Source organism: Heterodontus francisci, chromosome 36, assembly GCF_036365525.1.
Source record: "Heterodontus francisci isolate sHetFra1 chromosome 36, sHetFra1.hap1, whole genome shotgun sequence".
Lineage (NCBI taxonomy): Eukaryota > Metazoa > Chordata > Chondrichthyes > Heterodontiformes > Heterodontidae > Heterodontus > Heterodontus francisci.
This window is the reverse complement of record NC_090406.1, coordinates 25,374,295-25,401,967: the sequence shown is the minus strand read 5'-3', so window position 1 is coordinate 25,401,967 and position 27,673 is coordinate 25,374,295. Positions and strand designations below refer to the sequence as shown.

The 27,673-nt window shown below is 42.3% G+C and overlaps 1 long non-coding RNA gene across 1 annotated transcript in view; it reads left to right on the top strand.

The window, feature by feature from the left end:
- Nucleotides 1–730: 730 nt before the first annotated feature.
- Nucleotides 731–27,673, top strand: part of LOC137351679 (uncharacterized) — a 60,929-nt gene continuing 33,986 nt past the window's right edge. Inside the window, exons 1-2 of the long non-coding RNA XR_010969555.1 lie at nucleotides 731–813; nucleotides 7,802–7,971. This is a non-coding gene — a long non-coding RNA (uncharacterized lncRNA). The remainder of the gene's footprint in view (nucleotides 814–7,801; nucleotides 7,972–27,673) is intronic.

Below are 27,673 nucleotides of genomic sequence, written 5' to 3'. Positions count from 1 at the left end.
GGCCTACCAAATGGCATATAGGCTACACAATTTTTATTCAAATACAGATGTTGAACCAAAGAAGGAGGCATTAGTGAGGTGTCGATAAGCTCGATCAGAAATGTGGCTTTTAATCACAATGGGACACTTTCCAGATGAGCTGAGGTAGTGGCTGAAGCAGGGACTGAGGCAGTTTATGAAGCCCTGGTGACTGTGTTATTCAGTTGCATCATGAACTGCAGTTGTGGTGAAATTTATAAAACTCACTGGGATGTTTTTCTATCTTAAAGAGGCTCTATAAATGCAAGTTGTTTTTTTGAGTAACAGAGAGCATTATTAGGGCTGATCAGTCTGACAGTACATGCTGTGTGAAATCCTTACTGCCTAGATGCTGTAATACTTACCACTGCATACTGTGCTTAGTAAATGACACATACATGAACATGTACACATATCTTTGTGGAATTGAGATCCCCATCTTGGAGGAACCCTGTAGCTGTTTCCATAAAGTGGAGCTAATTCACAGCGAAGGCAGTTGATTTGAGGTCAATTGGCACCTTAGAAAGGAACAGTATTGCTGTCTATTAAAAAGTGGGCTTGAGATAGAGATAGTTAATAACACTGCTGATTTTTTTCGGGAAAGGTTGGGGGATGGGAACTATTGGTTTTGGCAGCAAATGTGGCCGCTGTTGGAATCTGATTGGAGCCTCATTAATAAATACAAATCAGAGTCCCATGACATGCAGATGGCATTTTAACTCACTCCTGAATGAGGCGCCCACTGTGACTGCCCCATCAGGTCAATCTGTCTGGGAGCCAGTGAGGGCACTGAAGGTAAGTTAATAAAGGATTGCCTTTATTAGGGCATCTGTGCTTTCCTTTCAGGGATTTAGCATTCATATATTTGGTAACTTCATGCCAGACATGCTGTCATTTTGCCTTGGTGACGTTGGATTCTGCCAATCCAAAAAGAGGCTCCCTCTTTCAACACCACATTCACCAGTTCAGACAGAGCACCATCTGTTAAATGAACTTTTTGACTGCACAATTGAGACATGTTAGCTTTAGAATTACACGCTCCACATTTGAGTCACGAACAGAGGTAATACTTATACCTTGTTAGTTGACTGTTAAACCAATTGAGAAATATCCAATTGAGAAATGTCAAATTGGCACAGCCACAGGTAAATAAGGGGTGAGGGGAAGGTTCAGGTAAGGGTAAATTTTTAAGTCTAAAGAGAAAAGTCAATCCTGCAGAAGAGAGTAACAATTTGGCTAAAATTAAAGAGAGTATGTCAGGAAGGAACAAAGAGTTTAACAAAAGTAATAGAGCATTAGTGACTAAGGTCACACCAAGGAAAAATAGTAAAAAATTGAAATTAAAGGCACTATATCTGAATGCAAAAAGCATTCATAACAAGAGAAATGAATTAATGGCACAGATAGAGATAAATATGATCTGGTAGCCATTACTGAGATGTGGCTGCAGGGTGGCCAAGGTTAGGAATTAAATACTCCAGGAGAAATCACTCATAGAAAAGATAGGAAAATGGAAAAGGAGGTGGGGTAGCCCTGATAATAAAGGAAGGGATAAAGACAATAGTGAGAAAGCATCGTCGCCCAGAAAAATAGGATACAGAATCAGTATGGGTAGAGCTAAGATATAAGAGAGGGAAGAAAACATTTGTGGGGTTGTTCATAGGCCCCCAAAAGAAAATTAGGTTGTTGGATAGAGATAAATCAGGAAATCAGAAGGGCATGTTCAAAGGTAATGCAATAATCATGGAAGTCTTTAATCTTCATATATCCTGGATAAACCAAATTGGCAAAAGTAGTTTGGAGGACAAATCAGGGAATGTATTCAAGACAGTATTCTGGAACAATATGTCGAGAAACTAACTAGGGCACAGGTTATTTTAGACCTAGTATTGTATAATGAGACAGGGTTAATTAGTAATCTTATGGTAAAGGATCCTCATGGGAAGAGTGATCAAAATATGATAGAATTTTATATTGAGTTTACGAGTGATGTAGTTAAATTCAAAACTAGAGTTAAATTTAAACAAAGCTAATTATGTAGGTATGAAGGGTAAGTTGGCTAATGTAAATTGAGAAATTAGATTGAAAGATAGGACTATAATTAAACAATGATGAACATTTAAAGAAATAATGTATAGTTCTCAATGAATATACATTCTCTTGAGAAAAATGGTCCAACCATGGCTAACTAGAGAAGTTAAAGATAGTATTAGATTAAAAAGAAGAGAGTTACAATGTTGCCAAAATGCATAGTAATCCTGGGGATTGGGAGGGTTTTAGAAATCAGCAAAGGATGACCAAGAAATTGATAAAGAGAGATAGAGTCGAATATGAGAGTAAACGAACATACTTTGAGGATTAGTTAACAGTCAAAACGGAGTAGGAATAAAGGGGTCATTTTCAGGATGGCAGAGTGTAACTAGTGGAGTACTGCAAGGATCAGTTCTTGGACCTTAGCTATTTAACATCTATATCAATGATTTAGATGAGGGGCTAGAGAGTAATGTATCTAAATTTACTAACGAGACAAAGCTAGATGGGAAAATAAGCTGTGAGAAGGATGCAAAGAAGCTGGAAAGGAACATAGGTTAAGCAAGTGGACAAGAAGGTGACAGATGGAGTATAATGTGGGGAAATGTGAATTTATCCACTTTGGTAGGAAGAATAGAAAAGCAAAAAGGTGAAAGACTAGTAAATGTTGGCATTTAGAGGGATATGGGTGTGCTTGTATATTAATCACAGCAAGTTAACATTGATTGTACAGCAAGCAATTAGGAAGGCAAATGGTATGTTAGCCTTTATTGCAAAGGGATTGGAGTATAAGAGTAAAGAAGATTTGCTGCAATTATATAAGGTTTTGGTGAGACCACACCTGGAGTACTGTGTACAGTTTCGGTCATCTTCCCTAAAAAAGGATATAATCGCCATAGAGAAGGTGCATCAAAGGTCCTCTAGACTGATTCCTGGGATGAGAGGATCATTGTTTGAGGAGAAATTGAATAGAATGGGCCTATCTTCTCTGGAGTTTAGAAGAATTAGAGATGATCTCATTGAAACTTATAAAATTCTTAGAGGGCTTAACAGGGTAAATGCTGAGAAGTTGTTTCCCCTGGTTGGAGTGTCAAGAAATAGGAGTCATATTCTCAGGATAAGGGATCAACAATTTAGAACTGAGATGAGGAAAAATTTCTTCACTCAGATGGTGGTGAATCTTTGGAATTTTCTACCCCAGAGGACAGTGGATGCTCAGTTATTGAGGATATTCAATATTATTGCAAGGTTTCTGTTTTTGTATGAAAAACTTAGAATTCTGTGTTTTTTCAAAAACATTGAGGCACCTGCAATCAGCTAAAAATTTTGCAATGTTTTAAAAGGAAGTTCCAAACAAAAGCTGAACTTTATGGGTGCTTTGAAAGGAAGTTGAACTTGTACCCAAGGACAGGAAAGCAGACAATTTCAAGGAAACCACAGGGGTTTGACCTTCCTCAGAGCAACTCTTTGAATGACAAGGGCGACTCTACGTCTGGACATGTGACCATGTTCAGGAAAGTTGCTTTCATTTTGGACCCTTTAAAAAGCCAGTGAGTTGGACTAAGAGCAGGTATTCGAAATTTTGGCTTTGACCTGCTTGGAGCAGACAGGAAGACCCAGAAAAAGTGTTACCTTTCCCTATAAAGGAATCCTGCATCTCTTGAGAAGAAAACCCTGTATTTGAAAAGTGGTAGATTTCTATTGCCTCCTGTCTGTGAAGAATTCCTGCATCCAGTGTGGTTCCTGCTGCCTCCTGTGTTTTAAGAAATCTTGGAAACTGAAGAAATCTTCTACTGTTATACTACTGCTGCAAGACCTAAACAGACTTGTTACTACACCACTGCTGAAAGACTTATGTGATGCATGCTGCAGTCGAATTACCTTGAACGCCTACCCATCAAAGATTGTTCATCAACCTCGCCTGGAAAGACTTTGAGTGGCATCCGACTATTCGACTCTAGGACACCTCACCAAACCGAAGAACTTCCTATCAGAACCTGACAAACTTATATTTATTATTCCTTCTATTCTTATGAAACAGCTGTAAATCAAAATCCTTTTTCCCCGGTTAACTGATTTTTTTGAATGTGTGTGTGCATAAGGGCTAGGGAAATAAGGAACTTTTCGTATTTAGATTTATCTCATTAATGGTTAAGACTCAGTTTATTAATAGATAGTTAATTTTGTTGTTGATTAAAGAAACCTGGTTGGTGTGCTTTATTCTGGGTGCAAATAGAGTATATTGGCTGTTTGTCGGTAGGTGGGAAAATTTATTGATATACTGTGATCTGTGGAGAAGTGGGACTGAATTAACACTGCACTCCTCCCATCTTTGTCGTAAAAATATCAATAAATTTTTGGACACTAAGGGGATCATGAGATACAGGGATAACGCGGGGAAGTGAGTTTGAAGTAGAACATCAGCCATGATTTTATTGAATAGCAGAGCAGGCTCGAGGGGCCATATGGCCTACTTCTATCCTAATTCTTATGTTCTTTTGTTCTTAAATCTGGATTTGCCAGATTTCTGATATTAGCATAAACACCAAAACAGAAAATTTGAGAAATGCATATGATTTCATGCAGAAGAACTTTAGCATTAATAAAGTTGAAAAAATACCGTTACTAACCTTTCTAGAACCAAAAGCAGAAAACATACTTCTCAATTTATTCCTGTTGCCAGTAGTTTAATCTTGGTATTCCTTTGAAAGCACAGCATGTTGTTTTATTAACCAACCCACTGGAACTCATTAATATCTAAAAGATTCACATCTGCACAGTATCTCAAGCAGACATCACTGTGGCACTACCCAGTTTCAAATGAAAAATCACAGAAAAGTGGTTGAGGTTTCCATTGTGATTTATTGGTCGTCTTTTGTACAGTTCTGTACATTTCCCATCTCTTGTAGAAGAAGACAATTGTACTTAGCATGCAGCAAATTACATTTTCATAAGTTGCAAAACATTTTAAATGTTCACAAACTTTTTGTCACATCTGCACAACTACATTGCTAGAATAATCATCATTTCATTTTAGTGGGGTACAGCTTTCAGCTGCTGGGCAATCACTTTATATTTCTGGAGGAAGATAAAATTATTAGGTACAGAAAGATGGTATTGAAGTTGTGTGAGAGCTTCCAGTTACATAGCCTTATAGGCTTGTCAGTTTGTCATCCTCAATGGGTAATGAGTTGGAATATACGTTGGATGCAGCAGTTCTAAAATCAAGATGCATATAAAAATTAGAAAAGAATAAATTCATGCATTTTTTTTCAGCCTTAACAATGATTTAATCTAAATGCTATTTAATCAGTAGTTGTGTTGGGACTTTCTTGGCATTTACCAGTAGCAACGGATATAGAGGTGGGGTAGCCTCCAAAAAGCTAGTTCTTTCTTTTCCTTTCAAAATGTCATGCCTGGCAATGCAAGATTGGAACTGAGTCAGATTTCTGTGGTAGACTCAATGATTGGATATTGGAGCCTGCTAGGTCTGCAGTAATTCAAGGCACTGTTGATGATGTTGATGAGCTTAAGAAAGAAAGACTTGCATTTGTCTGGCGCCTTTCATGACCACAGGATGTCCCAAAGTGCTTTACAGCCAATTAGGTACTTTTGAAGTGTAGTCACTGTTGTAATGTAGGAAACACAACAGCCAATATGTGCATAGCTCCCACAAACAGCAATGTGATTATGACCAGACAACCTGTTTCAGTCATGTTGATTGAGGTATAAATACCGGCTAGGACACTGCGGATAGCACCCTTGTTCTTTTTCGAAATAGTGCCACAGGATCTTTTATGCCTACCTGAGAGGAGAGACAGAGGGTTGGTTTAACATCTCATCCAAAAGACAACACCTCCAACAGTGTAGTATTCCCTCAGTACTGCACTGGAATGTTACCTTTGATTTTATGTGCAAGTCTAGGAGTGGAACTTGAACTCATAACCTTCACACTCAGAGGCAAGAGTGCTACCAACTGAGCCACAGCTGACAACATGCCTACCTTACTAATGAGATAGGAGGTGTAGGTCAGTCAATTAGTGCTGGGATTCATGCTGCTCAGCTCCAGTTAATTCTGCAAATCAAACTTTGAGATATGTTTAGCTTTGTCTTGTGTGAAGATTTATTTTCCTAAAGGTTGGTTGCAGCTGCTTTTTTAAGCTAATTTTTAAAAATCATTCATGGGATGTGAGCATTGCTGGCAAGGCCAGAATTTATTGCCCATCCTTAATTGCCATTGAGAAGGTGGTGGCAAGTCACCTTCTTGAACCACAGCAGTCCATGTGTTGTAGGTACACCCACAGTGCTGTTAACGAGGGAGTTGCAGGATTTTGACCCAGTGACAGTGAAGGAACGGTGATATAGTTCCAAGTCAGAATGGTGTGTGATTTGGAGGGGAACTTGCAGCTGGTGGTGTTGCATGAATCTGGATAGTCCCTGGTATGAATGCATTAACAGTATTATTTCAGTGTTCCTGTCGCTGCAGCCATGCAAAAAAATAAATTTACCTTCAGAACTCACAACCCATTCAGTAACTTCTATATCACCACTGCTACTAATTTCACTTTTGTGCATTGCAATAAAAGGAATGTTGGATACAGTATACCTCTAGAATAGACAATGACAAACAAGCCTATATCCCACCAAACTTTAAGTCGAACCCTTTGACCCCCAAATTTGAGCCAGGCCAAGGGCTAAGTGGAGTAAATCTCTGATCTGGAGAACAGAAAATGGGTAGAATCCAGTTTTGCTGTGATTCTATCCCATTTGTACCCTGAGGAGCAATTCTGGAGGAGGGGAAAAGGGAAAACCTTCCACCCAACTCCTTCTTTCCATCTAGGGACATTTAGGGAAGTTTTTTGACCTGCCTGCATGCAGGCTGAGAACTGATGTTAGTCCCACTGTGACCCAGTAAAGGCTCGTAATCTCTTCTCGCTGAAGATAATCAATCATTGGCTCCACTGGGAGCTGAAGATGGTAAAAAGTTACCCTTTCGTTTTGGGATCTTCACTGGTATCCTTTCCTCCATCAAACCAGATGGCAAGCATAGAAATGAGCCCATGCCCATAAATTAGGAAGGGGTTTGGGCCTTCTTATTTGGGTGCACACAGTGGCTGGTGGAGTGGGCTAATCACAATTTGAGAGCCAATTACACATGTCATATGTTCACGATAATTTTTGAGCTGCCAACCTTTTTTGAAACTGCTGTTTAGCTTTGGGTAGTTTTTTTAGTCAGCATGTATGCTACAAAAGTTTTGGGTCACTAATTATTTTTTGCTATCCTGTGCCTAAATCCAGTGAGCTTCAGTAAGGGGAATGTGTGCATTAAGGGGAGAGAGTGCGAATTAAAGGTCATGATCCCTTGTATGACAGCATACTTGACTGAGATTGAGCAAGGGACTGATTGTTCCAGGGTTTTATCCAGAGGACTCCTCAATACAGTACAATAACAATGTCCCATTAAACTGAATCTTTAGTTTACTTCTATTTTACTCTGAATTAAGAGAAAGTAGAAACTACATAAATTATCATTGTTACAGTCAAAATAACAGCAAATGTTTGTATAACAAAAAACACCTACCCATCACCAGTATTTAGATTAATGTCAAGCTGGTCAGGTTCTTTATTCCTGTAAAAGGTAACTTGGGTAAATACAGCATAACAGTCCTTTCACAGATATTTAAATATCTAAGATGTGCTATCAAGAATAATACCATAGCTCTTGTGCCCATGCATTTTCTTTTGCTCTCAGGATGTAGCTGCATTAACAAGGCTGTAAACAAGATGCACTGGGAAGTTGGCAGTGGGCCTGCTCCATTAAAGCAATTGTTTTTACAACTGATCGACTTGCTCGGACACTTTAGAAGGCATGAAGAATCAACCGTACAATGTGGTACTGGAGTCACATGTAAGTCAGACTAGGTAAGGAGCAGATTGCCTTCCTGATGGACACTGGTGAACCAGTTGGCTTTTTACAAAAATATGGCAGCTTTTCTTTTCTGGTGCTAGTCCATAACTGATTTGATCTTATTAAGTTAAATTTCTAGGATGGGAGGATTTCAGAATGCACCACCTCTGGGTTGCTAGTCCAGTAGTATAACCACATTAGTACACCCAAATGCTGATCATTGGTGTGTTTGTTTCATATTAAGGTATTAACATTGAACTTCTTCATTTGGATCTCAGACAGTGTAATATATAGAATACTGCAAATCAACTGAATTCTCGAAAGTGATGTTCATTCAAAACATGACTTAATCCTGGTTTCTATAAAAATAATTTTGTGTGATGGATGTGTAATAGTCGCGTAAATGCAGGGTCACCCTTAGCAGCCCACAAATGTTGCTTTAACAGCCAATTCCTGTTTATGAATGAACTGTTGTAGTCGGGATTCTCTCTCTCACAATAACCTTCACACTGAGGAAAAGGTAATAGTGATGTTACAGTGTCAGAACCACCATTCTCATTTTCCCTTACTAAACTAATTTTCTCAAATGTTTCTGCCAGCATCATGGAGAGACAAATCCTACAAGCTTCATTCCTCTTGCTATGTCTTGCTTTGGATAAGTCACAAAGGTCTTGTCCTAAGAGTCACAGCAGATTTTATTACTAAAAATTGCCCTTATATGAGACGGGCTATTCAATGTTTAGTTAGTCACTAGTGAAGTCCCATAGGGATGGGTGTTAAAGTCATGCCACTTCACCATCCTTATCAACAGTCTGGATGAAGACACCAGAGGAACTATCCCTAAGTTCATAGATGGCACAAAAATATGTACTGGAGTGAAGACCTTAGATGATAAAAATACAACAACTTATATTTAAATACTGCTTTTAACATATTATAATGTCCCAAGGTGCTTCACAGGAGCACTATAAAGCAGAAATACACACCGAGCCACATGTGAGGGCAGATGGCCAAAGAGATAGGTTTTAAGGAGCATCTTAAAGGAGAAAAGAGAGGTAGAGAGTCAGAGAGGTTTAGAGAGGGAATTCCAGAGTTTAGGGCCTAGGCAGCTGAAGGCACGACCATCAATGGTGGAGCAATTAAAATCAGCAAAAAGTTGTTGTTGATGATGAAAATAGATAACAGGTACATCTAAATATGATGAGGGAATGGACCAGCATCTGGCAAATATCTTTTAATATAGATAAGCATAGTATGATGCACTGTATAGGAGCAATCCCAAGCAGGTATATACCATGCAGGGTTTCAAGGCTGCTGAGTGGGATACAGACTTAGAGGCTATAATGCATGAGCCATTGAAGGTTCATGACCAGTTCCATAAGGCTATTATGAAACTAAATAAGGTGTTAGGATATACTACCAAGACAATTAAATATAAATCAAGAAACATTATCCTTTCTCCGTATAAGGCCTTGATCAGGCCGCATCTGGTTGCCTCACATGGTGGGAGACATGGAAGCCTTGGAAAAGATTTAGAGAAAGACCACTAGATTGATCACTAGACAAGTTCCTCTGTTAGGCTGGCATATCTACACATAAAAAGTAATGGGTTCAGTGAGGGCAGACAACCAGTCACCATGCTCACCTGGAGCTTGCTTGTAAACCTTCAGGAGTCAGAGAGGAATTTTGCAGAACTTTCTCTTAAATTAGCCTTCAGTTTTTCCCTGTTGTTTTGCCTCTTCCAAGAGATTGTATGGCTGTTTGTAATGGGGGAGATTAAATGGAGCTGATGGTGTGCAGAAGTTACATGACAGGTTGGGACAGGTTCAATGTACCAGCTGGTCTTTGCCTATCCATTTTCATATGTTTTGTTGTGCTATTCTCTATGAATCACACATTCAGTTGCATGTGACTTTGATACTGTTAATAAAAAGTGCAACCCTCCTCTATTTATGCTTACTGTGCCCAGTTCTTATAACCAGTTATTTGTTACCCTTTGTTCCAGTGGGAGAGATTTGATTGATTATTTTGCTATCCAATCTTTAAAATTCATAGATATAGCCAAGAAACCTTTGTCTTTATTTGTTACAATACAATATATAGTTCATTGTTTTGGCTTCTGAAAGGTCAGAGGTAAAATTCTGTCATACAAATTGTCACAGGCTCAACTTTCAGAGACACCTCTTAGAAGGAAGAGAGAGACACGCGGAAGCGTAAAAAATAAATGGAGAGATGGTCAAATGAATGAACTTATTGTGTAAGAGCAAGAGAGAGGAAGGAAAAATGGGACGGGTCAGTGAGATTTTGAAAGGGTATACAGAATGAAGAAAATCTCAGAGAACAAAACCTGGCATAGAGATATTCTGATAAAGTTAAAGACAGGCAGGTGAAATACATGCTTAGAAAGAACAAAGTTCAAAAGCTTAGAGAAACAATTTTCTGACTGTTCCTCCAAATCAATGTCACTCCATCATCAAAAAATTGAGGAAGCAAGAGCCCGTTTGAAATAACTGCCTCCCTTTGTTTCTCACAGCTTCTCCTTTACATTTCAAACTGATGCTTTGACTTTGGCCAATTTGACATTAATATCAAGTACAAACTTGAGGTTTAGCTCCATTTACTTACTCTGTGCAAAAGATTCTTTTAATTATCGACAAAGCAAAGACGATGAAAAGGAACACCGTAACGGCAGTGAGTCCAATAAGCCAAGGCTGCCAGGATTCAGTAGTGTTTGCTTTTGCTGCACGTTTGAAATAAAAAAAGATGTTTTCAGACCCTTGCTGTGGGTTTACAGAGTAAGAACAGAATGCCAACAAACAAATGTTCAATTTCAACCTTTCTTCGAGTGCATTTTAGAGCAGTTTTGTCGTGCGTAAAGTTTATAGAATCCAGTTTTAATTTATATTGAGTATTTTTCATTCTATTATACTGTATACCTCTAGCCATGCACAGCACCAACTACACCTGAAAGGATAACCAGTCTTTTCTCTTCACTTCAAAAAGAGTGGGGAGAGGCTATCCTGTATTCTATTCTAATCCTCTATCCAATCCAGTTCAGTGGAATGAGCCCGTTCAAAGAAAATCAAGTGTGACATCACAGGCAAGTGATTGGTTGGTGATTGGTTTGGGAAGAAGCTACTTGTTTGGTGAGTATCTGGTAAGTGGTTAAGGTCTATTCTATTCCTAACATTTAAAATTGTAAAGGAACTAGTGGTAAGCTTAATAAATATATAAAAAAGGAAAATAAAATAAATAATTGAATAAAATAAATAATTGTTAATTGAAACGCATTAAAAATGGAAGCTGCAGCATGTGGGAGTTCCTGGGTGCCAGTGCGATCCAGGGCAAACACGTCCTCAGTAAGTGTTTGCAGCTCAAAGAGCTTTGACTCAGAGTAATTGAACTGGAGGTCAAGCTGCAGACACTGCGACACACCAGGGAGGGGGAAAGTTACCCGGACATTTTGTACCAGGAGACGGTCACAGCCTTTAGGATAGGGTTTTCTGATTTGGTCAGTGGTCAGGGACAGGAGAGTGTGGCTGCAGCTAAGGCAGTAAGGGGACCCAGAGGACAGGAGTGTAAGAGGCTCAGCCTTTACGATTGTCCAACAGGTTTGAGGTTCTTTCAGCTTGTTCGGATGAGATTGGGGGCTGCAGGATGGATGAGCAACCTGACCATGGCACGATGGTACAGGAAGACATTCAAGTGGAGGGAGAAGAAAGGAATGCAGTAGTCATAGGAGACAGTACAGTTAGGGAGATTGACACTGTTCTCTGCAGCAAAGAGCGAGAGTCCAGATGGCTGTGTTGCCTGCCCGGTGCCTGGGTTCGGGACATCTGCTTAGGGCTGGAGAGGAACTTACAGTGGGTGAGGGAGGATAAAGTCATCGTGGTCCATGTAGGTACCAACGAAATAGGCAGGACAAGGAAAGAGGTCCTGCGTAGTCAGTATGAGGAATTAGGCACTAAATTAAGAAGCAGAACCTCAAAGGTAATAATCTCTGGATTATTACCTGAGCCACATGCAAATTGGCATAGGGCAAATATGATTAGAGAAATTAATGCATGGCTCAAAGACTGGTGTGGTAGAAGTGGGTTCCGGTTCGTGGGGCACTGGCACCAGTACTGGGGAAAATGGTGGCTGTACCGTTGGGACGGTTTACATCTGAATCGTGCTGGGGTCAGTGTTCTAGGGAAGTGGAGAGGATATTAAACTGAATAGTGGGGGCAAGGGATCAAATTTGGGAAGATATAGTAAATCAAGGAGTGGTGACAAGGTAAGAGAGGAAGGTATTAATATGGGAAATGATAAACAGACTGTGACAGGAAGGGACAGAGCGTACAAATCTAAGAGTAAATCAACAGATAAGGCTAGAGGTTACAAAAATAATAAAAGGATAAAACTAAAGGCTCGTTATCTGAATGCATGAGGCATTCAAAACAAAACAGATGAACTGAGAGTGCAAATAGAAATAAATAAGTACGATCTGATGGCCATTACAGAGACATGGCTGCAGGATGACATGGATTGGGACCTGAATTTTGAAGGGTACCTGGCATTTAGGAAGGACAGGAAGCTAGGAAAAGGTGGAGGGGTGTTTCTGTTAATTAATGATGGCATTAGTGCAATAGAGAGGGATGATCTAAGTTTAGGAAACCAGGATGTAGAAGCAGTTTGGGTAGAGATGAGAAAGCATAAAGGCAAGACGTCACTTGTGGGAGTGGTGTACAGGCCACCTAACATTATCGACACTGTAGGACGGGGAATAAAGGAAGAAATAATGGCAGCTTTTCAGAAACATACGGTGATAATCATGAGAGATTTTAACCGACATATAGACTGGAAAAATCAGATGGGCAGAGGTAACCAAGATGAGGAGTACATAGAATGTTTTCGGGACAATTTCTTGGAACAGTACATTCTGGAACCAACCAGAGAGCAGGCTATACTAGACCTGGTATTGTGCAACGAGGTAGGATTAATTAATTACCTTATTGTTAAGGCACCCCTAGGCAGCAGCGATCATTATATGACTGAATTTTACATTCAGTTTGGGGGAGGGAAGAGTGGGTCCAAGACCAGTATTTTAAACTTAAATAAGGGAAATTATAAGGGCATGAAAGCAGAGCTAGTCAAAATAAACTGGCAAATCAGGTTAAGGGATAGGTCAATAGAGATGCAGTGGCAGACATTAAAGGGGATATTTCAGAATATACAGAATAGATACATTTCAACGAGAAAGAAAAATTCCAAGGGAGGGGACCTGCCATCCGTGGTTAACTAAAACAGTTAAAGATAGTATCATACTTAAAGAAAAAGCATATAATTGTGCAAAGATGGGTGGCAGGTCAGAAGATTGGACAGAATATAAAAATAGCAAAGATTGACTAAAAGATTGATAAGGAAGGTAAAATTAGAGTTTGAGAGAAAGCTAGCTAGAAATATAAAGACAGATAGTAAGAGTCTCTATCGATATTTTAAAAAGAAAAGTTAACAAAGTGAACGTCGGTCCTATAGAAAGTGAGTCTGGGGAGTTAATAATGGATAATAAGGGGATGGCAGATGAATTGAACAGGTATTTTGCATCGGTTTTCACTATTGAGGATACAAGTAACATCCCAGAATTAGCTGTAAGTCAGGAAATGGAAGGGAGGGAGGAACTCAAGAAAATTACAATCACCAGGGAAGTGGTACTGAACAAATTGTTGGAGCTGCAGGCTGACAAGTCCCCGGGTCCTGATGGACTTCATCCTAGGGTGTTAAAAAAAGTGGCTAGTGAAATAGTTGATGCGTTAGTTTTAATTTTCCAAAATTCCCTAGATTTCGGGAAGGTTTGGCTAGACTGGAAAATGGTAAATGTAACTCCTTTATTCAAAAAGGGAGACAGAAAGCAGGAAACTACAGGCCAGTTAGCTTAACATTTGTCTCAGGGAAAATGTTAGAAGCTATTATTAAAGACAATATAGCAGGACATTTAGAAAAATTGAAGGTAATCAGGCAGAGTCAACATGGTTTTGTGAAAAGGAAATTATGTTTAACCAATTTATTCGAGTTCTTTGAGGGAGTTACATATACTGTGGATGAAGGGGAACTGGTGGATGTACTGTACTTAGATTTCCAGAAGGCATTTGATAAGGTGCCACATCAAAGGTTATTGCAGAAAATAAAAGCTCATGGTGTAGGGGGTAACATACTGGCATGGATAGAAGATTGGCTAGCTAATAGGAAACAGAGAGTAGGCATAAATGGGTCATTTTCTGGTTGGCAAGATGTAACAAGTGGTTCGCCACAGGGATCTGTGCTGGGGCATCAACGTTTTTTACAATTTATATAAATGACTTAGATGAAGGGACCGAAGGTATGCTTGCTAAATTTGCTGATGACACAAAGATAGGTCAGAAAGTATGTTGTGAAGAGGACATAAGGAGGGTACAAAGGGATATGGATAGGTTAAGTCAGTGGGCAAAAATCTGGCAGAGTATAATGTGGGAAAATGCGAAGTTGTCCATTTTGGCGAGAGATTGTGGAGCTCGGAGATGCAGAGGGATCTGGGTGTCTTCGTGCATGAATCACAAAAGGTTAGTATGCAGGTACAACACGTAATTAGGAAAGCTAATAGAATGTTATTGTTTATCGCGAGGGGAATTGAATACAAAAGTAGGGAGGTTATGCTTCAGCTATACAGGGCATTGGTTAGACCACATCTGGAGTACTGTGCAGAGTATTGGTCTCCTTATTTAAGGAAGGATGTAAATGCGCAGGAAGCAGTTCAGAGAAGGTTTACTAGACTGATACCTGGAATGGGTGGGCTATCCTATGAGGAAAAATTGGACAGGCTTGGCTTGTATCCGTTGGAATTTAGAAGAGTGAGAGATGGCTTGATTGAAACATATAAGACATAGGGTGGTGCAGTGGCTAGCACCACAGCCTCACAGCTCTAGTGACCTGGGTTCAGTTCCGGGTACTGCCTGTGCAGAGTTTGCAAGTTCTCCCTGTGCCTGTGTGGGTCCCCTCTGGGTGCTCTGGTTTCGTCCCTACATGCCAAAGACTTGTGGGTTGATAGGTAAATTGGCTATTGTAAAAATTGCCCCTTGGGAAGGCGGGGATGTGTGAGGGAAAAATGGGATTAATGTAGGATTAGTACAAATGGATGGTTGATGGTCAGCATGGACTCAGTGGGTCAAAGGGCCTGTTTCAGTGCTGTATCTCTCTATGACTCTATCCTGAGGGGTCTCAACAGGGTGGATGTGGAAAGGATGTTTCTCCTTGTGGAAGAATCTAGAACCAGGGGTCACTGTTTAAAAAGGAGTCACTCATTTAAGACAGAGATGAGGAGAAACTTTTTCTCTCAGAGGGTCATGAGTCTTTGGAATTCTCTTCCTCAAAAGGTGGTGGAAGCAGAGTCTTTGAATATGTTTAAGGCAGAGGTAGATAGATTCTTGATAAGCAAGGGGGTGAAAGATTATGGGGGGTAGGTGGTAATGTGGAGAAATCAGTTCAACCATGAACATATTGAAGGCTTGAAGGGCCGAGTGGTCTACTTCTACTCCTAATTCGTATGTCCGTATGTTCATATATGTCCAGATGATTACAGACCTGCTGTGTATTTTCGGCATTCTCTTATGGCAAAACAAAATTGATCAACTAGATCATAGATGACCAATATAGAATTATTTATATATTTTCCAAATACAGTCGAACTTGCTATATGTATAACTTGGAAGAACATTTGGCTAAATAAATCAAAATAAATAATGTTTTTCACCCAATTATTACTCCAGTCTAAATGAAAGTAGACCTGGCCATTCATTTCTGAAGCTGGAAGCTTCTTACGAAGAATGAGTCCTCCCCAACTTCAACCTTTTTTAGAACTGCCAATATTTTACAGATGAATACAGTGCAAACTATAAGTTTCACCAGATCTTCTGTATAACGTGAAATCCTTAATAACATTTTAGAAATATCTCTGTTAGTGCACAATTCTTTTTTATTGATATTGGAAACCCTATTTTATTTTATTACATTTGAAAGAGTTAGATGAGTAAATGTCAAGGATAGAAATGAATGAATCTGCGATAAGTATTCCAATAAGGTGTTACCATGTCTGTGGAACCTATTCACATTAGTCACAAGTGTCACAATATTGAGTTAGGATAAGTAGATGACTGAGTTAATACAGAAGAGTATACTGGAAGGTATCTACTTATAGTGAGATGTACCTGAAGAGCCCTATGATAGATATGAAAGTTGACTCTTATGATGAGGTATACCTGTAGATCTGCCCTAATACTAGATATGCCTGAAGTTGTATACTGTCGTCATGCAGGCCCCCACGTGCCAAGAATGAGGCACATTAATTTTGCCACATGGACCTTAAACTTCAAATTGTTACTGGGAAGAAGAGAAGGCCTGATACAAGGAATTGCCAGGCCCCTGGCTGGAATGACATTGTTTGCATAGTAACAGACACTGCTTGGAATAAAGGACCAGTCCCTGCTCCCAATACACAGAACAGACATGGTCAGACCAGTTTACTCACATGACTAACTGGCTGTAGAGTTTGAACTAAGAGTTTTAAATTGGAGAAACAGTGTTTGAAGACAGAAAGCTCTTTGCTCCTGGATTGAAAAGATCTCTCCTGGCTGGCTCATCGCAGCATCTCCTGTCTGCTCCCATCTCTTTCTCATGGAACTGAAACCCACTGAAGACACATGAACCCCAAGAAAGAAAAGTCTCCTACAGTGAACAAGATATAAGAAGAATACTGGGCCCCAACGAAAAGCAAGATCTACCTACAAACAAGGACTATACAGTGAGCTCGAAGACCAGTAATCAAAAACTCTTCAGATATTGCCTCAAACCTTTCCACTCTGCTCTTTTCTGTCTCTATTTCCATGTGTGTATCGTGTATGCATGCTAGCGTAGGCGCGTCGTGTATCCATAGATGTCAACCAAATTAGAGTTTAAGTTTAATAAATTTCAGTCTTTCTTCTTCAAACCTAAGAAAACCTGTGTGTGTGTGCTGGTTTCTTTGCCTTATAATTGGAAAGCAGTGAACAAGGATTCACCAAGGGGAGCTAAAAACAGTGTGTTTAAAAAATAAAACCCTGTTACAGTAAGACCAGGTGAAGGCTGAAAGGGACCCCTAGACCTCTTTCTCACCTGGTCGTAACACTATGATGAGTTGTGCCAGAAAGTCCCCAATGATGAACTGTGCCTGAGGTTCAACACAATGATGAGGTGAATTTTTTCCTATGATGCAGTATTCCTAAACATATGCCCTATTATTAGGTGTATCCACAGTTCTACAGTATGATGTGGTGTGTCTGAATTTCTGTACTATAATAAGATGTACTTGAACTTCTTCCCTATTGTTAGATCTGCCTGTTTGCCTGAAGTTCTACTTTATTATTTTGTTCCTGAATTTCTGTCCTGAGATTTAGTATTTTTCAAGTATTTTTAATTTTAGATGATATGAATCTATGTAAAACTACTGAAAACTATACAGTACGATCTGGGTACTATTATAGGTCCTTTACAATTATAGATCCTTTCCCCAGCTCCCATATAGCAGATAGCATTAGAAAAGTTCAAATTAGTGTCTGTGCTCTTAACCTAACCATTTTTTATTTGTTCATGGGATGTGAGTGTTACTGGCAGGGCCTGCATTTATTGCCCAACCCTAATTGCCCTGAGAAGGTGGTGGTGAGCTGCCATCCACTGCAGTCCATCTGGTGTATGTACACCCACAGTGTTGTTTGGGAGGGAGATTCAGCATTTTGACCCAGTGCCAGTGTGCTGATCGTGGAGAGAGTGAATGTTTAACGTAGTGGATGGGCTGCTTTGCCCTGGATGATTTTGAGCTTCTTGCGTGTTGATGGAGGGGGCGACAGTGGCATAGTGGTAATGTCGCTGTACTAGTAATGCAGAGGTCCCAGCTAATGCCCTGGGGCACAGGTTCAAACCCCACTGTGGCAGCTGGTGGAATGTAAATTCAATTAATCAATAAAAAAAAGTTTGGAATTGAAAGCTAGTCTCAGTAATGGTGCCATGAAACTATCACTGATTTTTGAAAAAAACCCATTTGGTTCACTAATGCCTTTAGGGAAGGAAATCTACTGTCCTTACCTAGTCTGGCCTACATGCGACTCAAGAACCATGGCAATGTGGTTGAATCTTAACTGCTCTCTGAAATGACCTCACAGGCCACTCAGTTCAAGGGCAATTAGAGATGGGCAATAAATACTCGCCTTGCCAGTGATGCCAACATCCCATAAAAGAATAAAAGAAAACTCATCCAGGCAAGTGGGGTGTATTCCGTCACATTCCTGACTTATGCCTTGTAGACTTTGAGGAGTCAGGAGGTGAGTCACTCTCTGTAGAATCCCTAGTCTCTGACCTGCTCAGTATTCACAACAGTATGGACTGTTCCTGCACACTCGCCACTTCCTCGCCCTCTTCTGCCACCCAGACATGCCGTGGTAGTCCATGTTTCCATCTGGCAGCAAGGGGAATCCTGGTGGGGGTCTCTGTCCGCAGAAGTCCTCCCACTTTACATCGGAGACCTTGGGTGGAAGATACTGCACAGGGCAGTCCCATGCAATAGACTTTTAAGTAGGCTCATGGACTCCCAAGCTGCCTGTAATTTCTGCGGCCTGTAATTTCTGCAGCCTGGACGATCCATGTTTATATGGAGTGTTCGAGGTTGCAACACCTATTTGATTATTTAAGGGACTTCTCCTCAGGTTTTGGCTGCACTTCAGCCCCACACTCCTGATCTTTCCAGTGCAGAGTGAGTGGGCCGGGAGGAGGATCTCCTCATCGATCTGCTTCCCAGCCTGGCCAAGGTTGCAATTCACAGATCTACACAACGGGCCATCAGGGGGTCCATCCGCTGATTGCCTGCCCCTCTTTGGAGGTTGCGTTTGCGCCCAGGTGTCCCTGGAGAGGGAGCACACAGTGTCCACTGTTTTGCTTGAGGCTTTCCGCAACCAGTGGACACCGCAGGGGCTGGAGTGCATCATCAATGCAGAGAACAGTGTTTTAATTTGAGTTTGTTTTATTTATCTTTTTTTAAAACAAGTTATTTATTTTAAATGCATATAAAGGGGGCCTGGGGAATAATGGCCCCCTGGACAAAAGTAAAAGGGGCCTGTTACTTGCCACTTTTCAGCTCAAGCCTGAATGTTGTCCAGGACTCAATGCATGTGGTTACAGACTGCTTCAGTGTCTGGGGAGTTGCGAATGATACTGAAAACTGTGCAATCATCAGCGAACATCTCCACTTCTGACCTTATGATGGAGGGAAGGTCATTGGTGAAGAAGCTGAAGATGTTTGGGTCTAGGACACTGCCCTGAAGATCTCCTGCAGTGATAGCCTGGGGCTGAGATGATTGGCTTCCAAGAATCACAACCATCCTCCTTTGTGCTAGGTATGACTCCAATCAGTGGAGAGTTTTCCCCTTCAATTGACTCCAATTTTTCTACGGTTCCTTGATGCCACACTCAGTCAAATGCACCTTGATGTCAAGGGCAGTCATCCTTACTAGAGCATGGCTACCTGACCCGAACCCGACGGGACCCAACGACATGTGTCGGGTTCGGGTCAGGTTGGGTCGCACTTCTGGGTCCGGCATTCGGGCTCGGCTCAGGTCAGGCCGGGGCGGACACACACTATCACTACCTCCGGTAAGTGGCTCCAATGTTAATGTACGTTTTGCACTAGAAAGGTTGTTTAATTACAGTTTTTTAAGCTTGTGCAGATAAGTAACGTGGTGAAAAACGGAAGCTAGGTTAACTGATATTCGGGTCGGGTCAGGCGCCGTAAAAAATGAAAGGACTCAGGCTGGGTCAGGCTCGGGTGAGATGCGGTTCTGATGGGCTCGGGTCGGGTTTCATTTGCAGACCCGAGCCGTCCTTTAATTCTTACCACACCTCTGGAATTCAGCTCTTTTGTTCATGTTTGGACCAAGGCTGTAATGAGGTCTGGAGCCGAGTGACCCTGATGGAACCCAAACTGAGCATCGGTGAGCTGGTTATTGCTGAGTAAGTGCCACTTGATAGCACTGTCAATGACACCTTGCATCACTTTGGTGATAATTGAGAGTAGATTGATGAGGCGGTAACAGGCCAGATTGGATTTGTCCTGCTTTTTGTGGATAGGACATACCTGGGCAATTTACCACATTGTTGGATATATGCCAGTAATGGAGCTGTATTGGAACAGCTTGGTAGGGGCGTAACTAGTTGTGGAACACAAGTCTTCAGTACTACTGCCAGGATGTTGTCAGGCCCCATTTTCTTTGCTGTATCCAGTGCCTTCAGCCGATTCTTGGTATCACATGGAATTAATCAAAATGGTTGAAGCTTGGCATCTGTGATGCTGGGGACCTCAGGAGGAGGCCGCTGTTCCACTGTTTGCACATTGCAAGCTTCTTGATTTTGTTTTGCTTTCAACCTGGCCAGCGACACCCACGTCCCATGAATGAATAATAAAAAGAGAGAAATGCATGTTAACTGAATTCTTATCTCTAGATGGACTGAAGTCCATGTGATAAAAGTGCTCTCTTTGTTCATGTGATTAGCCAAAAATTTCCCAGGTATTATCTGTGCAAACTTTGCCCAATATATTATAGACAAGAGAGGAAATAACAATGTACAGAATGCAAAATGCAGAAGCCTGTTCTGACCCTGCCACCTCACTATTCCTCCTTATTATCTCTTCTCTCAGTACGGCTTTAACCACTAATATCAGTACAACTAAACCCACCTTTGAGTTTTCCACTGGCACAAACACCATTTACAAACTACTTACAGGACTAAAGGTGGGGCATCTAGTTTTTAAATTTTATACAGGCAGCATTATTGTAGAATTTTCTTACTGTGGAACAGCTGCTGTTTACTGTAAGCTGGCTTCTCTATTTGTACAGAGAAAAATGTTTTTTCTTGCTTCATTAAGTTACCAGATCCAGCAGCTGGTAGAACATAACTGGATCATTAACAAATCTATCTCTCAATATTATCTATGAGTTGCTCACAAGAAACATTCTCTGCAAAGATCACATTGTTCTTATTTGGTTCATTACCAGCTTCTTCCGTTGGAATAGCTACATAACGTATTGACAAAAAAGTCAAAATCAAGAGGCGTGCTTCAGTCCTGCCAAAATAACATCAGGAACCACAGTGGGCAGCACAGTGGCGCAGTGGTTAACACTGCAGCCTCACAGCTCCAGCGACCCTGGTTCAATGTGCGGAGTTTGCAAGTTCTCCCTGTGACCGTGTGGATCTTTGCCGGGTGCTCCGGTTTCCTCCCACAGCCAAAGACTTGCAGATTGATAGGTAAATTGGCCATTATAAATTGCCCCTAGTATAGGTAGGAGGTAGGGGGATATAGGGAAGGTGGGGATGTGGTAGGAATATGGGATTAGTGTAGGATTAGTATAAATGGGTGGTTGATGGTCGGCACAGACTAGGTGGGCCGAAGGGCCTGTTTCAGTGCCGTATCTCTAAATAAATAAAAACCAATGGTACAGGAATGAATTTCAGTGTCAATTTTTGGCATTTCATTATGTGTATCTGAGCAAAGGAGTTTGCTAAACAGTTTGATGAAGACAATGCTTTTTTAACTAGTAAAACTTTTGTTCTTAACAGTGACGGAACGATAATGTAAGACATTTCTTAAATAAGAAATGTGTTGCTATCAAAAATAGATATTTGTTTTTAAAATGCACTTATGACTGAAATTGCTCAACTTCTGGAATCAGAAAAGATAGTTATATTTATGTTCAGGTGGTTTTCATTCCGAACAGTGAATATTGACGATTCCATTTTGTTTTAATTCGTTCATGGGATGTGAGTGTCACTGGTAAGGCCAGCATTTGTTGCCCATACCTAATTGTCCTTGAGAAGGTGGTGGTGAGCCACCTTCTTGAACCTACCTGGTGTAGGTACAGCACAGTGCTGTTAGGGAGGGAGTGAGGGAGTTTCACGATTTTGACCCAGCGACAGTGGAAGGAACAACAATATAGTTTCAAGTCAGGATGGCGTGTGACTTCGAGGGGATCTTGCAGGTTGGTCTGCACCAGTTGGAGAGTCTCAAAAGAACAAAGAACAGTACAGCACAGGAACAGGCCATTCGGCCCTCCAAGCCTGCGCTGATCTTGATGCCTGCCGAAACTAACACCTTCTGCACTTCCGGGGCCCATATCCCTCTATTCCCTTCCTATTCATGTATTTGTCAAGATGTCTCTTAAACGTCGCTATCGTATCTGCTTCCACCACCTCCCCTGGCAGCAAGTTCCAGGCACTCACCACCCTCTGTGTAAAAAACTTGCCTCGCACATCCCCTCTAAACTTTGCCCCTCGCACCTTCAACCTATATCCCCTAGTAACTGACTCTTCCACCCTGGGAAAAAGCTTCTGACTATCCACTCTGTCCATGCCGCTCATAACTTTATAAACCTCTATCATGTCGCCCCTCCACCTCCGTCGTTCCAGTGAAAACAGTCCGAGTTTTTCCAACCTCTCCTCATAGCTAATGCCCTCCAGACCAGGCAACATCCTGGTAAACCTCCTCTGTACCCTCTCCAAAGCCTCCAAGTCCTTCTGGTAGTCTGGCGACCAGAATTGCACGCAATATTCTAAGTGTGGCCTAACTAAGGTTCTGTACAGCTGCAACATGACTTGCCATTTTAATAGCTCCATAATACCAAACTTGCTTTGCAGCCAACAGGTCAGGATTTTAACTGAGTTTTTGGTGCGGGTTATTTCAGGCTTCTTTAGTCTGACCAAAAATCAGTGCAATCCTCTGCCCTCAGTGGGACCAAATTTCATGTCATGATTAACTTTAGCAAAAAAGTAAATTTGAGTATTAAGTAATGGAATAGCCCTAACAAAGCAGTATTTCCTCTGCATTGTGTGGAGTGTTATTGCATGGATTACATGCTCAAATCCTGAAGCAGGATTGAAAACTACAACCTTCTGAATCTAAAGCAGGAGTACTGGCAACAGAGCATGGAAAAGTGTGTCCTAGGAGCTCGGGGTAGGAGGAAACCTTTAGACTAGGGTGGCTGAAATCTATCTCAATGGAAATATGAAAACCCACATTAATAAAACTGAGTCTGGATATGATTTTATTTCCTTGTAGCAATCAACAGCTAGTGTTTACGCTCAATCTGTGGCACTAACGACATATAAACACATAACAGCAAGTAAAGCAAGCTGTCCCAATTATTGAGAACACAAAATTTTCAAGCTATGTTGCTGCAAATGGAGTGGGAATAGGAAAACTAAAAGACTTGACAGTCTCCTGCCTACAAATGTTCAACACAACAATCCTTTAATATTCTGGTATCTGAAACATTTCAGTTCGATACATTCCACAAATCTATCTTTCATTTCAGTTAATGAAAAGAAAGCAGCTTGCAATGGATAGACTGCTCTAAACAGCCGGACCACAGTTAACATGATTTTTGAGACCTTGTATTGTATCGTTTTTCCGGAACACTTTCTGCTTTTCAAGTGGAGTTACAGCTCAGATTTTTAAATTGTGCAAATATATAATAAAATAGCACTTACCATCCTGTGCATGTACTGCACTGATTAAAAGCAGAACAGCAAGGGCTCGGCAGGGAAAAGCCATTTTCACTGGGTGCCTCCGACACAGCGCTTGAAAATGAGTGCAGGTGACTACAATGTTCTAATCTTTAGGGCAGCTCTAGGATCAAAGTACTGAGTTACGTAGGTAATGCTTCAGTTAGTCATATGCCATTACATTAATAAATTTTCATAAATGTTTACAAATAGTCGGTCATTTAAAACAGCATTGACTGAAAAATGCTTGGGAACTTTAGTGGAAGAGCCTGAGACTCAAGCATTAAGGATATGAAGACATAAGGTGACATTCTGTTGTGAAACAATAAAGCAAACTGGACGCTACGTCCAGATTCCTAATAGAAACAGTTAAAGATGCCAAGCCGCACGACATCTTCAGCAAACCTGCAGACGGAACGCAGCACAGATACACATGGTCAAGATTGGACGGGTCTGCCCGTTCCAGGATTGACTTCCTGTTTGTGTCCTGTGCTGTCACGGTCAGATCCACCGACGTCAAGCCGGTGTTCTTCTCCGACCACTGCCTCTTACTGGCCGACTGTCACTTACAGGACAACCAGCGGGTTGGCAGAGGGACGTGGAAGCTCAATGCTACACTGCTGACCCCAGAGAACGTTGAGAAACTCAAAAGGGATTACAAAGGTTGGAGGACTGTGAAACCCCTCTTTGAGTCTCCAGTTCACTGGTGGGAAGCGATCAAGGAGAACATCAAGAGGTTCTTCATCCACAAAGGTGTTCAGAGGGCGAGAGAGAGACAGAGGGAAATGTCCCGACTCCAGAAAAGTATGCAAAATCTGCTCCGGCTGCAGTCGATGGGGGTCGAGGTCAAGGAGGACCTCCAAGAGGTGAAGAGCCAGCAGGCCACGCTATTTGCCACGGAGGCCGCCAAGATCATCTTCCGGTCCAGAGTCCGCTTCATCGAGCAGGATGAGACATGCTCGCATTACTTCTTCCAAAAGGTACACAGAGAGAACTCTGTCATCAGCAGCCTGAAGGAAGAGGATGGCTCGGTAACATCTTCGCAGTCCGACATACTAAGGATCAGCAAATCCTTTATATGCTGGTCTGTATCACGTGAAGCCCACAGACAGCAGAGCCTCCCAGTCTTTCCTGTCATCTATCACAGAGGTCTTAGATGACAGCAGGAGGGAGAGACTGGACAAGCCGCTACTCTGGACGAGCTGACAAAGGCCGTCGAGACCTTCGAGACGAGTAAAACTCCCGGAGGCGATGGCTTACCGGTTGAGTTGTACTCGGCCCTGTGGGACTGGGTCGGCCTGGACCTGCTGGAAGTATATGAGAGTATGCTCCTGGCCGGCAGCATGTCAGAATCCATGAGGAAAGGCATCATCAACCCTCATCTACAAGCGGAAGGGGGAGAGGGCAGAAATCAGAAATTGGCGGCCCATCTCACTGCTTAATGTTGACTACAAGATTCTGTCCAAAGTCATAGCCAGTCGAGTCAAGTCTGCTCTGGAGTTGGTGATCCACCCTGATCAGACCTGTACTGTACCCGGCAGGAAGATCTCCGATAGCCTCGCGCTACTCAGGGATACGATCGCCTACGTACGGGACAGGAGGGTGGACGCCTGCCTCATCAGCCTGGACCAGGAGAAGGCTTTTGACAGGATATCGCACACCTACATGATGGACGTGCTTTCCAAAATGGGGTTTGGGGAGGGAATCTGCAATTGGATCAAACTGCTCTACACAAACATCAGTAGCGCAGTCTCAATCAATGGGTGGGAATCGGAAAGTTTCCCGATCAAATCTGGAGTCAGACAGGGCTGTCCTCTCTCCCCGGTCTTGTTTCTTTGCTGTATTGAACCCTTTGCTGAGTCTATTAGGAAGGATGCGAGCATAAGAGGGGTGACAATCACAGGCAGCAGAGGCACTCAGTTGAAAGCCTCCCAGTACATGGATGACGTCGCCGTCTTCTGCTCGGATCCGCAGTCCGTGCGCAGACTGATGAGCATCTGCAACCAGTTCGAACTGGCCTCGGGAGCCAAAGTTAACCACGGCAAGAGCGAGGCCATGTTCTTTGGGAACTGGGCTGACCAATCCTTTGTCCCCTTTACTGTCAGGTCAGACTACCTGAAGGTGCTGGGGATATGGTTCGGAAGGGCCGGGGCATGCACCAAAACCTGGGAGGAGTGAGTAGCCAAGTTGAGCATGTGGGGGCAGCGATCTCTCTCCATTGTGGGTAAGAACCTGGTCATCAGGTGCGAGGCGCTCACGTTGTTCCTGTACGTGGCGCAGGTCTGGCCCATACTCCACTCCTGCGCTGTGGCGGTCACCCGAGCCATTTTCCGCTTCATCTGGGGATCCAAAATGGACCGGGTCCGGAGGGACACGATGTTCAAATCTCTGGATAAGGGCGGGAAAAATGTACCCAACGTGGCCCTCATCCTGATGACCACCTTCGTGTGCGGCTGCATCAAGCTGTGTGTAGACCTCCAGTACACAAACTCCAAGTGTCACTACGTGCTGAGGTTCTATCTGTCCCCGGTGTTGCGAAGGATGGGCCTGGTCACATTGCCGCGGAACGCTCCATGCAGTTGGACCGTGCCGTACCAGCTATCCTTCGTGGAGCAGTTTCTGCGGGAAAACACATTTGACCACCGATTCATCAGGCAGTGGTCTGCACGGAATGTCCTCAAGGCCCTACGGGAAAAGGAGACGGTGGATCCTGTCGGATGGTTCCCCGAGCAGACCGCCAAAGTCATTTGGCGGAATGCCTCACCACCAGAACTTTCAAACAAGCACTAAGATTTAGCTTGGCTGGTGGTGAGAAGAGCCCTCCCCGTCAGATCCTTCCTGCACACCTGAAGTCTCGCCCCCTCCGCGCAATGCCCCCGCGGTGGCTGTGGTGGGGAAGAGACGGTTGCCCACCTCCTCCTGGCACGTGTCTTTGCAAAGCAGGTGTGGAAAGAGATGCAGTGGTTTTTGTCGAGGTTCATCCCAAGCAGCTCTGTAACACAGGAGTCTGTGCTCTATGGGCTGTTCCCAGGGACGCACACCGAGACAAACATCAACTGCTGCTGGAGGACTATCAATTCGGTGAAAGACGCCCTTTGGTCTGCCCGAAACTTGCTGGTCTTCCAGCGCAAAGAGTTGTCCACGACCGAATGTTGCAGACTGGCACATTCCAAGGTCCAGGACTACGTGCTGAGGGACGCACTAAAGCTTGGGGCAGCCACAGCAAAGGCTCAATGGGGAAAGACCACAGTGTAAGGTCCCTCCACCAAGCTGAACTGAGGGGCTGGATCCATGGGAAACCCCTCAAACTGTATCGGGAAAATCTTCATTGCTGTAAAATGTAAAAATGTAATTGGCATGACAAATGTGAAATGGAAGGGTTGTGAGGCAACTCATGATTGTAATGAAGCAAACGGACTGCCTTTGCACTGTTTGTATTTTTTGACTTGGTGCTGTTTGAAACTGGTAATATAATGTTTACAGATTTTTATGAATAAAGTATATTTTGGAAATAAAAAAAGTAAAGCATTTGTCAACCACTTTGAGATGTTTTTACATTTGCACTTGGTGCTGCATATTCTTTCTGGAGAGTGACATCAATGCACAGCCCTGCCATTTTCATATTCAGATTGGCAAGCCGATCGCCTTAGGCATGCTGAGCTCTGTTTTTATACAGACACCCACCAGATGCAAACACACAGAATGGACTCTCCAAGTTTATTTCTTTATGGAGAATGGAGAACCCCGTACAATTACTGGTACACTCCTGGGGACCCCTTTTTGAACTTCAAACAGGCAGTATCAACTTCAACGGAACAGAATATCAAGCCAGACTTATGACCGGTAGCTGATGCGATACCACCCCTTTAACACTACCACCTTGAGAGTGAGTTCTATCCGAAAGACCCTAGAGGTAGTGTAATTGGAGGAGCACAGATACCTCCAAGAGTTGTAGGGATGGAGGAGGTTACAAAGAAAGGGAAGGTTTGGAAAACAAGGATGAGATTTTTAAAATTGAGGTTTTGCTTAACCAGGAGCCAGTGTAGGTCAGCAGGCACAGGGTGATGGGTAAAGGGGACTTGGTGTGAGTTAGGACACGAGCATGACCTCAAGTTTACAGAGGGC